The 13,633-nt window shown below is 33.4% G+C and overlaps 1 non-coding gene across 1 annotated transcript; it reads right to left on the bottom strand.

Moving 5' to 3' along the window:
- Positions 1–8,706: 8,706 nt before the first annotated feature.
- Positions 8,707–8,778, bottom strand: Trnam-cau (transfer RNA methionine (anticodon CAU)). The gene has a single exon. It is a non-coding gene; the product is annotated as a tRNA-Met (tRNA).
- Between the last annotated feature and the right edge of the window lie 4,855 nt (positions 8,779–13,633).

Raw genomic sequence — 13,633 nt, 5'->3', positions numbered from 1 at the left:
TCTGAAATTAGTTCAATTTATTTGCCCGTCATCATTTAGTTTTTACTTTGTTCAATTCTTATCTTATGATCAGTTCAATACTTCCTTTTTTGGTTTCCTGCTTCGTGATCAGACATGTCTGATCACGCATTCTAGATTTGCTTATAAGCACTTAAGCTCATTCTTCAAGTTTCGCAATTCAATATTAGTTGAAGAACTCTTTTTGTAAACCCGCTCCGCGAGTAATCACAAATTATTCAAGTCAGGATTTGGCTCCGCGAATCGCAAATTAAGCAACAGTAAACGCACCCGCATCGCGAAAAACTATGCAATTTAAATAGAGTACGACAGGGATCTTCGTTTTCTTTTTAATTTACAACAGAATTCGTAGGTCCCATTGACTTAAAAGTTTTCCGCAATTGAACATTAGATAAAGACAAGTCTTAATTAATTCCTAATGAGATATAAATGAACATTTTAGTGGTCTCAAATGATATCTATTGACATTAATAACTGTGAATTTAATTGTTTTCAAAAATGGATTTGTTATTATAAATAGAATCTATAAATAGAATAGAAATGTTTTTTGTCGACCTCTTAACCAGTCGCAGTGAGGACAGGTCCCATATGAATGAAGTGTAGATTAAGTTGTTTTGTTAAGGTTTTATCTGATATGAGTTTGATTTTGTATTGTTTTTTTATAGACATCGTATTGTGGTCATAATTAAAGTTCGTTGTATGATTTTTATGATTATGAACAACTTTCTTCTGCCTTCATTTTTACTTAAAATTAAATAAATTAACAATTCATTCATGCCTATGTTTTGAGATATATGAAACCTCAACTTTAGATAACACAAAATTAGTTCAGGTAAAAGTTCAAATGCAAAAAAAAAACACAAAGCCTGTAATAAGTTTTAAAAAGCAAAAAGGCGTTAATTAATGTTTTGATTGAAAAAATATCTGTAAATGATCAAATTTGAGTATGCATGGTAATTACTCCTGAAAGATATTGTGTTAGCCAGAACAATTTATCTGGCTGGCATCCAATTGAATAAGAGCTTGATAGATTTCAATTCTCAATTAAATCCTTCTGTTCACATATTTTTTTTCAAAATGGGGAAAATATATTGGAAAACGTTTTTCTTCTTTTTGGTTGTCCATTTTTCAGTTTTTGTTTTAAAAATTCTCATTTTGTAATCCTCCGAAGCTTCATTTGACTTATATGAAATTGCAAATATTTGTTGCATTTCAAGAAAGCCGATATTTGTTGCATATAAGAATCAGAAGAAAACTGGAAAAGAAAAAAAAAGATTTCGGACATAAACTTTTTTTAAAAAAATTGTTAGTACATGTTAAATCGAGAACATATTATATTATGGAATGCAATGAAGTAATAGTTTTTTGTCCAAACAGCATTTTAAAATGTTTCTTTTAATTTAATCGTTTTATGGCTTTTGACGTTTTGCAGCATTTTTTGCGAAATTTGTATATTTGTGCAAATTTTTGGCTGTTTGTTTTTTCCTTGCTTTCAATGGGAAATGAGGTGACTGCCTTTGCTCACATTATTATGTAATTGTCAGAATATTGGTATCTTCGTAACGAACAAAGTTTTACTTCAGAGAAATGACGCGAAATGGGAAATTTTCTCTCATTTCTCTTAGGTATTTTCTTACATGTTTTTCAATTTTTCTTCAAAAACAGAAAATAGTGTGCACCTGGAATAGTTCGCCCATTGCTTTATGCAAAAATTGATGGTTGCAATTGCATATGAATAAATTGACCTGTATTATTTAAAAAGTTACTTGGTTTGAGTTCTGTTTCAGTTGTTTTTTTTAGGAATACATTTCTTCTTTTTTGACTCACTTTCCTCTCGTTTTGAAGATGTGCTCACAATTTCACTACCTATTCTTTTCAATGAATAATCAATTTGGAGTGGCTATTTAAATCATGATGGATTGTAATCAGAAGTCAAAATAGAGTAATTCTGAGGCTTGACATTTTCTCAGACTGCTTTTTAATGAACTGAAAAAGTTGTGTTTTTGGGAGCAAACTTATTTCACGTGCGGCTATTGGACCTTCGTTTTCGTTTTTTTTCTGTTAATTTTCTGTACAAATACCTTTAAAAAAGGGTGCGTTTGTTTTAAATTAAAATAATTGTTCTTGTTTGGGATCCTCAAAAGCACTAAGTGGTTTTTCAGGACTCCGTCTGTTTTCATGAAGAAGAGGTTATTTTCTGGTTTTCTTCTTGTTTTTTTTATTCAGTCACACTAATGATATTCTCAACGGCTCTTTATTGAGGCAGTTGTAGCTTATTGCTGCTGATTTGAGTTGAAATCTGGCGGTTTTAACAAATTTGTTCTTTTTCAAAAAAATGTAGACATTATTTTGGATGTTTCCGTCGTTTATCGTGTTTTTTTTTGTTTTGACACTTTGATGTTCTTACATAAAGATTCAACAATTGCTATCGACTTTCACAAACTTTTCAATAATTAACATAGCAAACCGTTTTCATTCACGACTTTAAATTGACTGGTTGAAAACCATTGGATCTTTTTATGCGTTTTGCCAGTTTTTGATTTTTTCTCCAGTCGTTTTCGTATTATTTATAGGTCTCATTTGTTCTCTTATAAGCGAAAAATGGACTGACGGAATTCAGGTTGTTGCTAATAACTGTTATTGATCTGACGCCATTCGTCCTCGATCACTCTTAAGTTTTTGATTTTTGGCTCATTTGTTGCTACTTATATTATGTGGTCCGCCAGTTGTTTTCAATAAGATGATATATTCTTCATGGATAGTGCCTAGTATGGATAGTGCCTAGTAATTATGGATAGTGCCTAGTAATTATTTCTGAAAGAAATGGTGTTAGCCACAAAAATTTAGCTGGTTGGCATCCAAATGAATGAGGCACTGATAGATCTCAAATCTCAATTAAATTTTTTTGCTCACACATTTTTTTGAAGATGATATATGCTTCATGTCTACGGATAATGCAATAGATCTTGAAGTGTTCGATTTATATCTTTTCTTTCACTTTTTTCCACAAGTTTTCTGGACAAGGTGAAAAAAAGTTAGCAGAATGGTTCTACAAAGCTGGCATTTTCTGATAAACTCATTCTTGGTAATAGTCTTTAGAAATTGATCTTGTAAAAAAACGACCTCAAATATATTTTTCTGAAACTGAATTGAAAAACATTTTGTCAGAGTGTAAACTGTAATGTTTTGTTAACTTTCGTGAACATCTTGGAATTTGATTTGCTTAATATCGCAGATTTTTCTTTCAAGCAAGCTGATACTTCTGTCTTCATTTTGCTCAATTGTTTGAATTTTAATTTATGACCGGTCTTGTTGCGTTTTTCAATTTAGATTATCTTTCGGTCACTTTTTCATTTTACATAAGTAACGACTTTTACCTTCTTTTCTGGATGTTTTAATTCAATGTTTCCACCAAAAAAAGCCCATTTTTTACTAATTGATTTACGTAAGATGTCAGGAGCGGCGATGGTCAGACTATGAATAACAAAGGAAAGGAATTAAATTGGTGAAACCTGGTCATTATCTAATAAAGCTTTGAATTATTGACTTCTATTTCCACAATTTCTAGCTGTCTTTATTTAAAAAATAATTAGCGTTTAGTTTATAAGATTTATGTTTTTAGAAACTAAGTGAAATGGCAAACACAATAAAACTGCTTTTTGATAATTAGCAAAACGTTTGTTAATTTCTAACTGTCCTCACATTTTTTTCTGTTTCAATCCCGTTTTACATCAGTAGTGTAAATTGCGGATTTTTTTCAAATAAATTGTTGGCCAGACAAAAGTTATGCTAAAAAGCGAATTATTAAATTTTTTCATAAAAGTAATTAAAAAAGAAAAAATTTAAAAAAGAAAAAAATATTTATTTTTTGTTCACAGGCACCTCCTTTTAATTACTGTTTTGCTTTTTTTGTTTACTTTTAGTTTTTTGTTGCCTCGACAAAAAAATAACGTAAAAAAACTCAGAAATCAAAAACACTTTCAGCAAAAACAAGTTGCCAGAAATTTATGAAAGCAAAAGCAGAAAAATGTTAAGCTTTACCCCTTTTCTCCTTTGGATTTAATGCATAGTTAAAAATTAATAGAGCTGCATAGTTGAAAGTGGAACAAACAATTTCCCGATTTTTTGTGAAAAAGAGAAACGTATTTTTTTCAAAGTTTCTTTAAAATTCCTGATGCTTCAATATATATTCTAGTTTAATCATCTTAGATATACAGTATGTAAAATCAGGTAAAATTTGAAAAAAAACTTAAAGGCTCTAAATTCAAGCGTAAATTCACGCAAAAGATTAACTTTATTATTGATTTCAACCTCATTCAAAAACCTAATATGCAAAGAATTTGAGAGAGTTAGGAATATCCACTGTTTTCTCGCTTTCAATTTCTTCCACCTTGAAAATGTTTTTTTTTGTATTCGATGCTTGCGACGAAGTGTTCGATTAAAAATTGTATTGCACCCATACTGATTCGAATTTTGTTCAGTGTTGGTCCTATTCTATTGATTACAGTTCGATTACAATTCTAATTTTGCGATTTTAAACAAATCCAGAAAAAATTAGTTAACGGAAAACCAAGACGAAAACAACGTTTTGAACACTGCTTTGGTTTCCTCATCTAAATGACTTGACGATTTATTGTTGTTATTTTTAACAAATCTCAAAATGATCCAATATCTGATCAATAGATTAAATTTTTTTAACAATAAAAAAAATGTCATCGAATCAAAAACCTCTTGAAACATTTGCTCCGAAGTCAATTCTATCGTCATCATCAGTCCTGGTAGATTGCTGGTCAATTTTTTTTGCCTTCTAGAGCCTCAAGAATAGTTTCAACTCCAACTTCACGGCATATGTCCTGCATTATAGTTTTTTCCTCCCTAATTTATCTCCCCAATTTTGTTGTGCCTTCAGCATGGATGCGTAGCGTTTCAGTATCCGGGCACAAATTCAATTCGAGGCTGTTTCTTTTGATGCCAATTCGACAATTTGCCGTTGGTATTCATGTAAGGTTTGCAGGGTATGTCTTTTGCAGGCATCCACCGTTTTATTTGTCTTGGGAAATCCTGTCTTGTATGAGCGGATTATCTGTAAGATCTTTATTACCAGGAGGCTGCACAGCGGCGAGAGACGCACCTCTTTCTGTTGTGTTCTATTGGTTTTCTGCTATTGAATCTACCCTCCGGTTTTGTTAGCGAATATAACTGGCTTGCGTCTTTGGTGAGATGCAAGTCAAAGAACAATGACAGCAAAAAAAAATTGAATAGTTTTCCTTGCGGCAATAAAAACACTCTTTGGAGCTAAAGTTCCTCGGACAGGAAACACAAATTTTTGTTGGAAAACCCTCCTGAAAAATAAATTGCGTTTTGTGGAGTCACGAGACTTTAAACAGGGTTTAAACAGGGTAATCATCGTTTTAACAGTGTTTTAACAGGGTAGACCGGTTTACAGGGTAATCATCTACAATAATGACCTGAAATCCACTGAAAAACTCTTTAAACTCTGGATTTTTTTGGTCCGTTACAATCATTTGGTGTTTTGGCGCAATCAATATGTACAACAATGTTGACCATGGTCGAATAAACATCAAAATAATTTTAGTAAGATCAACAAAACTTCTACCCCAATTCAATTATCTGCGTGATACTTTTGCGTTGTGTTCCAGTTGCGCATGAGCTCAATCAACGTCAATACGGCGCCATCAAACTATTCAATTTGCAATGAGATCATTTCGGTGGTGCCTTCTTAAGACAACTGCCGGTTGCAAACCGATGGCAGTCGCTTAAGAGCTTTAACCATACAAAATGGTTCTATACATTCAAGAGATAGCTGTCACTTGAAGCAATTAAACGCATTTTGCAAATTGTTTAAGAAAACAGATTCATTGTTGGAATCATCATAAAGGACCACATTGAATGTATACGATCCCTTTCAATTATTTTGGGGTTTTAAATATGCCTCTGGTTTCTGAAAATTGTGGGACTTTTGAATTCAGAAATTTTGAATTCAAAAAAAAATTTTTTGAATTTCAATTTTTTGTATATAATTCAGATTGATGAACGATTGTCACAATTAAAGTGTCAAAAAAATGAAAAAAGCGGCTTTAAAAATGGGGTTAACAAATACTGTGAAACTTTCAGTTGAAATAATACCGGCTTTAGCTTCCGGTGTTATTATTTTGCACATGACAAGACTACTGGGTCTCAAAGTCCTTGCTTTTTGCTATGATTGTTTTCAATTAAACACAGTGTTTGGTCCCAACCATAATGTTGTACACCATAATTATTCTGAAACACGGTCTCAATTCTGAAGTTTATATGAAAATTGGTTAAAACGACTCTCTCATATATAATAAGCCATAAATAAATGCTTTTAGTTATCATTTGTAAGTGTTTTTCTGTTAAAAGCCATACAAACTAAAATTTTCGACTGCTCCTGCTTCAAAATTTCATAACCTTGTTCGAGTTTTCAATGGGTAAATATAAAGGACTTTTTCAATCGCACTTTTCCGGCCAAGTCAAATTTGGCTATGGCCTCCAAGAAAACGCAAGTCACTTTTGATGCGCTTTTTGATAGAAATTCAATAAGTGCTGAGCAAGACAGCAGCACCAACGCCTATGGGTTAAATTCCCAGAACATAAAAGGTTTATGAAGCGACAAGAGTTTTATATAGCCAATTGTTCATTTGGTGTTTTTCGGGTGCCCATATTGATGACAGTCATGGAGAATGTTTTAAAATTGTTGGTTGGGCTATCCATTAAGCATACCACAGTTTTTTTCATTCCTTGGGTATGTCTTTTGCGGGCATCCAGCGTTTCATTTGTCTATGGTAATCCTGTCATGTATGAGTTGATTATCTGTAAGATCTTCATTACCAGGAGGCTGGACATCGGCGAGAGACGCATCTCTTTCTCTGTTGTAATCCATTGGCTTCCTGATATTGAAAATAACATCTCCCTCAAAAAGTTTCAATATAACAAAGAGGAATTAAAAATAGCATGATTTTTTGCCCAAAAAGGAACTTCAGTTAATCTATCCATTTTTTTCCCTTTGGAAACAAATTTTTTAAACTGAAATTTTTTTAACTAATTTTTTTAAACCACTTTTTAACTGAAATTATCCGATTGGTGCTATTTTTCAACTCTGAAAAAAATTGACTCATTGCAAAATAGGTGACAACGCAATTGGATTTTCATCCGAGAAAAGCTATATTACGATTAAGGTTCTGAAACGTTCTGTCCTAACCAAATACTCAAAGTTGCTTAAAGAAAGGCTTCAAAAGAGTTTCTGAAAGTTGACAGTAAAAATATTTTCTCAACTTAGAATAGAAAGAAGTTTTTGGTATACACGGGAATTATTGAGGAGCATTTGTGTTAAGGACTGTCTCACGCGATTTGACTTGTTAAATAAAAAAAAATTGTTTAATGATTAATTGCTCCCGAATGAGAAGCTATTTTTGCAGACGTGTCCTTTTCTCAAAATTATTTTTTGCGTTTTTCTAGAATAATCTCTGCAATCTCAAGTGATTTTTTCAGGCAGTGTCTAATTTCAAGTGATTCCAATTGCTCTCACTCCAAAATAGTTTACTGTTCAAACAAAATAGATTCTTATGGAACCGATGACAAGGCTTTGATAGCCAAGTAACTAAGACCTCAGTCGAATTGACGGGAATGAACAAAGAAAAGTTTATCTAGTGTGCTGTTCTTGAAATTACTTGCGTTGCCTGTCAGTTTTTCCAACTTTCTTAATTTACGTTTATCATTAGCCTGGAAACTGGAAGCAGAAATAGTTGACTGGAAAGAAGAAAGAGTTAGATTTCAGCCGTTTATTGAAGCATCGTAAGTAGTAATATAGTGAGCTACACTCCCCGGGGGGTGAGGTCACCCATGTATTAAGATAGGGTATAGCGTATTTTTTCGGATTTGGGTCCTCCCTAACGTATTAAGATAGGGAATGAATTTGCATGTATTAAGATTAAGTATAGCGGTTTTAATGTATTAAGATTAGGTATAGGTTGCATGTATTAAGATTAGGCTCCATGTATTAAGATTGGGTATAGCCGCCATGTATTAAGGTTAGCCGGCGACATGTATTAAGATTAGTTATTTACGCCGACATGTATTAAGACTAGTAATAGCCGCCGACATGTATTAGGATTAGTAATAGCCGCCGACATGTATTAAAATTAGTAATAGCCGCCGACATGTGTTAAGATTAGTTATAGCCGCGGACATGTACTGATTAGGTGCCGCCATGTATTAAGATAGGGTATATGTTTTGTGTATGTATTTATGCATGTACATTTTCTAGTAGTATAGTCGGTGCAAATGTGGGGGGTGGGTTCGGAGACGCTCCTGATTGGCTGAAATTTTGACGGGAAAATATCAATGTTTGTGTAGTTAATAAGTGTTTACTTTAGAACAATAGAATTGGCGTGGGTAATTAATTGCTGTAATTATGTGAGGGGTACTTATGTGACAGGTTGAATTTTGTTTACAAATTTTATGTTATTAAATTGTGAAATTAATTGGTGGGGGTTTTCAATTACCCTAGTTATCTGAGGGGTAATTATGTGACATGTTGAATTTTTGTTTACAAATTTTAGGTTAATTGCAAAGGTTGTTCCCCCAATTGTTTGAATCAATTGTGTAACAAATGTCTTTTGCGCGCTCATTAATTGGAAAAAATCAAGATAGCAAGAGGTAGTTTTGATCTACCGTCCTCTGGGTTATGGGCCCAGCGCGCTCCCACTGCGCCATCTTGCTAATTACATGCAAATAATAAAAGAAAAAAATGAATTAAAATAGTATAAAATGACAGTTACAGTAAAAATTATGAGCATCAAAATAGAAAATTACTCAATCATTTACAATCAATTGTATAAATTTCAATGAACATTAAGGTACACTTAGCCGAGTGGTTAATAAAGTTCGATAAAAAAGTTTAGAAAACTCACGAGAAACAGTTACGAGAAACATACACTATCGACTTTATTAAGTTCAGCTTATTAAATACCAAAATGAACACTACTACATATAGTTACTTATAAAATTTAACATTTGCACATCACGAATATTGTTCAAGTTGGTTTGGAAAAACTTAAATAATTGAAATGCTGCAAAAATTTCGTAGAATCCACACAAACTTTGCATCTTCTGAAGTGGTCGATGTATTATTTTTTGGTACTTTTTACCTAAAAATTTGTAATGTGTTACTGATCGAGCCAAAGAATCCGCATAATAGTAATTTCTGTTGAGTCGAGCAATCAATATCCAATGTTCACCGACTTCTTTACTCGAAGCAGTGTTAATGATTGCAAAGCTGAATTTGGGTAAATTTGGAATGAAATCTGCTGGAAACAATCCAATGTATTTGAATTTTAGCTCAGGAATGCGTTCAATAATTTGTTGAAGAGATTGATTATCCATGACAAATAATCTTCTGTTTCAATTCGCAAGCTCCTTTGGAACAGGGATTTCTCACATTACAATAAAGTTGAAATGATTCGTTCTTTTCAATACAGCAACAACCTATAGATTGGGGAATTTTACGTATCAGATCTCCTGTAGATTTACTTACTCTGTCTTCACTGTTACCTGTGACATCGGGATGAAAGATAATAATGATGATTAAAAGTCCCAGGAATACTGCACAAATAAGGTATACATTTAAGTTTGGAGTAGGTCTACCCCAATTGTCATCCATTCCCTATCTTGATATTATAGTGTGAAAAGGGTTGCAACTGGGCGATGAAAGTACATATCCAACAAATGTTCCAACGCAGAAGGCAATAATATAAAATCCATAAAAAATTGAAAAGAAAATTAAAAATTCTTGATTAATGCAGAGTTCTTCAGACATTTTTAGCAACTGTTCCAAACTGATCAATTTTAACTGTTGAGATTCGTTCACCGAGAACAATTAGCTCGGTAACATTGGTTAGCGGACGTTCAAAGAACATTACTAAACGAAGACTTTCCCCACTGAGTTCAGGATAATGAACATTTTCACCAGCATCTTGGAGTGAGGTGAGATTGAATACAAGCACATAATGATCTGTGAAGAAATCATTCGGTAACGCAGGAATTTCTTCGTTGAAGTTCATTGCCTTCATTGTTGTAACACAAGCTCTACAGTTGTTGGTTGTATCAATTGAGACAACAGCTCTCCCCCCCCGAACAATTCTCAGCTCCCGCAGTCCAAACTTTCGATAATGAAAAGGATTTTCCTGAAAATGTCCAGTGAATGCTGAATTAGTGTTCATTGCTATTGCAATTTGTCTGATTGGGGCATTATTGAAAACATTTTCCTTAATAAATTGATTTCGTCCAGAAGGAATAATAAATGCTAGCGCAATTGTCTCCATAAAATTATAGCAAGCTGGTTGATGTGTTAGTTGATACTTGATTGTCTGGTGATAGACCTCATTAACGACAACACGTCTCGTAAAAAGTGAACAGTCAAGAACTCTAAGGGAAACATGCGGATTGTAGGAAATCAAGTAAAAATTTGGTCTCGTTCGAATCAATTTGAGTCTAATTTTTGTATTTGGAAGTAATAATTTTTCACATTGAAATAAGTCGATTGCAAGTTTACCATATAGGGTAATCCCATCTTTCAACAAAAGCTCTTCTTCCCTATCTATGAACGGACTTTTTTCATAATCACTACGATCTTTCTCAAATTCGTATCCATGACGAGCCAAAATTCCTTCATTATTCATTGTAGAAGCATTGAATTCATTGGATATCAGAGCTTTGTGGCCATAGAGTCCGTTAGAGTTGTACACTTGTTGACTGTTTAAATACACTTCGCAGTTGGAGAAAAGAGAGTGTAACAAGTTGTTGACATGAGTCAAATAATGTAAATCATCATCAGTGAAAGTCATACCCAAATCTGGTTTTCCATGCTCCTCTTTTTTCATGAAATCGTCAAATTATCTTCCCTTTTGTAATCCAACTTTAATTTGTAAATGAATATCTCTCATATCGAGATAAATACTTTTATCTGTTTCAAATTTAAATTCAATGCTGCTTTCATCCAATGAAGTACTGGGATAAACTTCTTGAATATGGGATGATTCAATTGGTTCCAAAGTGGGAATTTCGTCAAAAATCTCCAAGCAAGAATTTGTAAAGTGTCCATAACGGAAATTACTGTCATTTGTTGATCTGGTATTCATTTTAGTTTGGTAAAAATATCCCTCCTAGTTCCACAACTTCGACTGATTTTTGGCGAGCGTTTTCGAATAATACGTCATTTTCTAGGTTTTCTTCCACCTAGTTGTTTACGTAAAGTTTTCTTTCCAACATCTGTGGCTGCAGATTTGAACTTTTTACTTCCAGCTAATATTTTTCCGATTTCTGGCGCAGCTAATTCAATCAAGTCAGCACCAACTCTTTTAGCTGCTGTTACAACATATCGTCTCAAAAAAGGAATTGCAGTTCTCCCAATTGTTTGTACTAAAGCTCCAAATCCTCTTCCCCTTTGTCTTGAATAACCACGAAAATACGGTAAATCACTGTCTGCAACCATTTTTTGTAAACTTAGTTTTAGAAATGATTGTCTGAAGCTCTTCTGAACATCAATACAGCTCTTGTTAAACCTACCGAATTGAAGGAAACTTTTTCACCGTATGAGTCGCGGAGCTCAAGTTTAATGCTGTGGAAAGAATTTTTAAGATTTTTTTTAATTTGTAGATTTGGGAAGTTTTGATAATTAATATATTGTCCAGTAGATATTATGTCTCCATTCTTAATTTTAGAAATAAACGGAATACATCTCAAAAGCGCGGCTTTTGTATCACCTACAATATTGTATTCAACAATATCACTGTATATCCTGAGAGCATGAATTCGAACAATATCATAGGGAAATTTAGGAAAATGTGGTCCAGCACCACTCATAAAAACTCCCATTCCGTAAACAGCTTCCTCACACTCAAATACGTGACAGAGATCAGTACTGAAGATAACTGGTAACGAGTTTTCATTAGGAATGCTTAGGGATATTCTCTGTGTAATTCTGTTGACTTTTAATTTGATTGGAGTTTTCTCATACTTTTCTCTTTCCTGAATTTTTTTGTTCACTTCGTTAACAATATCCTATATTGATGGATATAGTCCTGCATCAATTGTATAATAATCCGAAGGTTTTGTATCTGGAGTTGCAGCATCTAGATAGAAAAATTTTCCATCTGTAATATTCTGGTACAAAGATGGAAATGATAGTTCGGTTATTGCCACCTCCCAATCTCCTTCAAGGTTAATCTGTTCGGGAAGGAAATAGGTAAAAGAACTCAATGTATTATTTGGATAACAATCAAAGGATGCGTTGGAAACCAGCTCTACCGTAAAAGAGTTCATCACTAAATGATACACTTTGAGAGCTCTTGTTCAAAAAATTTTCCTAGTATTTCATCACACTGCTCTCCCTTGAGGTTGTGATGTTGGAGGTTTGTAAGTAGCAATCTTAACAATTTCAAAGATTTCACTCGTGAACTTTGACTTGCATCCTTTTCTGAAAGGAATATCGTATTTCGAAATTCGTACTTTATCCCCTACTTTAAACCGAGGTTCTTTGTATTGTCTGATCGGATTTATGTAAAAAATTGATAAAAGTCTTTGTTTTTTACCTCCTTTGGGGCTTTACCTGTAGATCTATGTACTCTACTATTCATTTTATTTAGGAAAGAGCCCATTTTTACAAGGTACTTATGCCCGTTTTCTTCCATGAAGCGATAAATAATGTTTTTCAAAGATCTGATAGCTCTCTCAGCTACGGCAGCTTTTGTTTCATTTCTCGTTGAATAAAATTTAATTTTCTTATGTCCACAAAATTTCCGAAATTCGCCACCAAACTCTGTTCCTTGATCAACCCATACTTTTTGTGGGATGTTGTTTTTTCGTAGCATTTTTTTGAAAGCTGCTACAGCATCTGTAGAATACTTTGATTTCATTGGTTGAACACGGACAAAATGAGAAAATACATCAACGCAGAATAATAAATACTTTACTCCGTTATTAAACTCTGACAATTTGTCCATAAAAGCTAAATCAAGACACCAAATTTCATTTATCCGCTTTGCAAATGCAGGTAATCGTCTAAAATGTCGAGTTGCTTGACGGTATTTTGTATAGAAATTTTAGTGTGGAGAAAGGAAATAACCTTGCCTCTTGATAAACCGCTCGATTTCTGAAGATTTCTAACCGATCCAAATGCGGCTTCTCCTTCTTTGTATAATCGTTGAAGTTTCACTTTTTCAGATTTTGAAAGGGATCCAACTCCCTCTGTCTTTGTTTTTGGCATCCTTGTTTACAATTTTGCTCGGACTTATCCCTGTAGCATCAAGTATTGTGTAATAGATATCAGGAAATGCAATATTTTTTCTCTTCAATGCGTAATTAAAATCGGTAAATGCTACATTTGTATCTCCTCCATCCAGTAAAATGGAGTCACTGAGGGACGGCTTGATTCGAGGACATTTGTGTATTTGATCTACAATTGAATCGTTTTTGAATGATTTTGTGTTAGTGGTGATGTCCTTGTGAAGAGAAATTAAATTTTGTGGGACGAAATTAACTTTTTCGTCACTCTTGTCCAATTTGTACACATGTAATT

Source organism: Convolutriloba macropyga, chromosome 6 (assembly GCF_964194025.1).
Source record: "Convolutriloba macropyga chromosome 6, txConMacr16.3, whole genome shotgun sequence".
NCBI lineage: Eukaryota > Metazoa > Xenacoelomorpha > Acoela > Convolutidae > Convolutriloba > Convolutriloba macropyga.
Note: the sequence above shows the minus strand (reverse complement) of the source record. Positions and strands in the feature narration are given on the sequence as shown.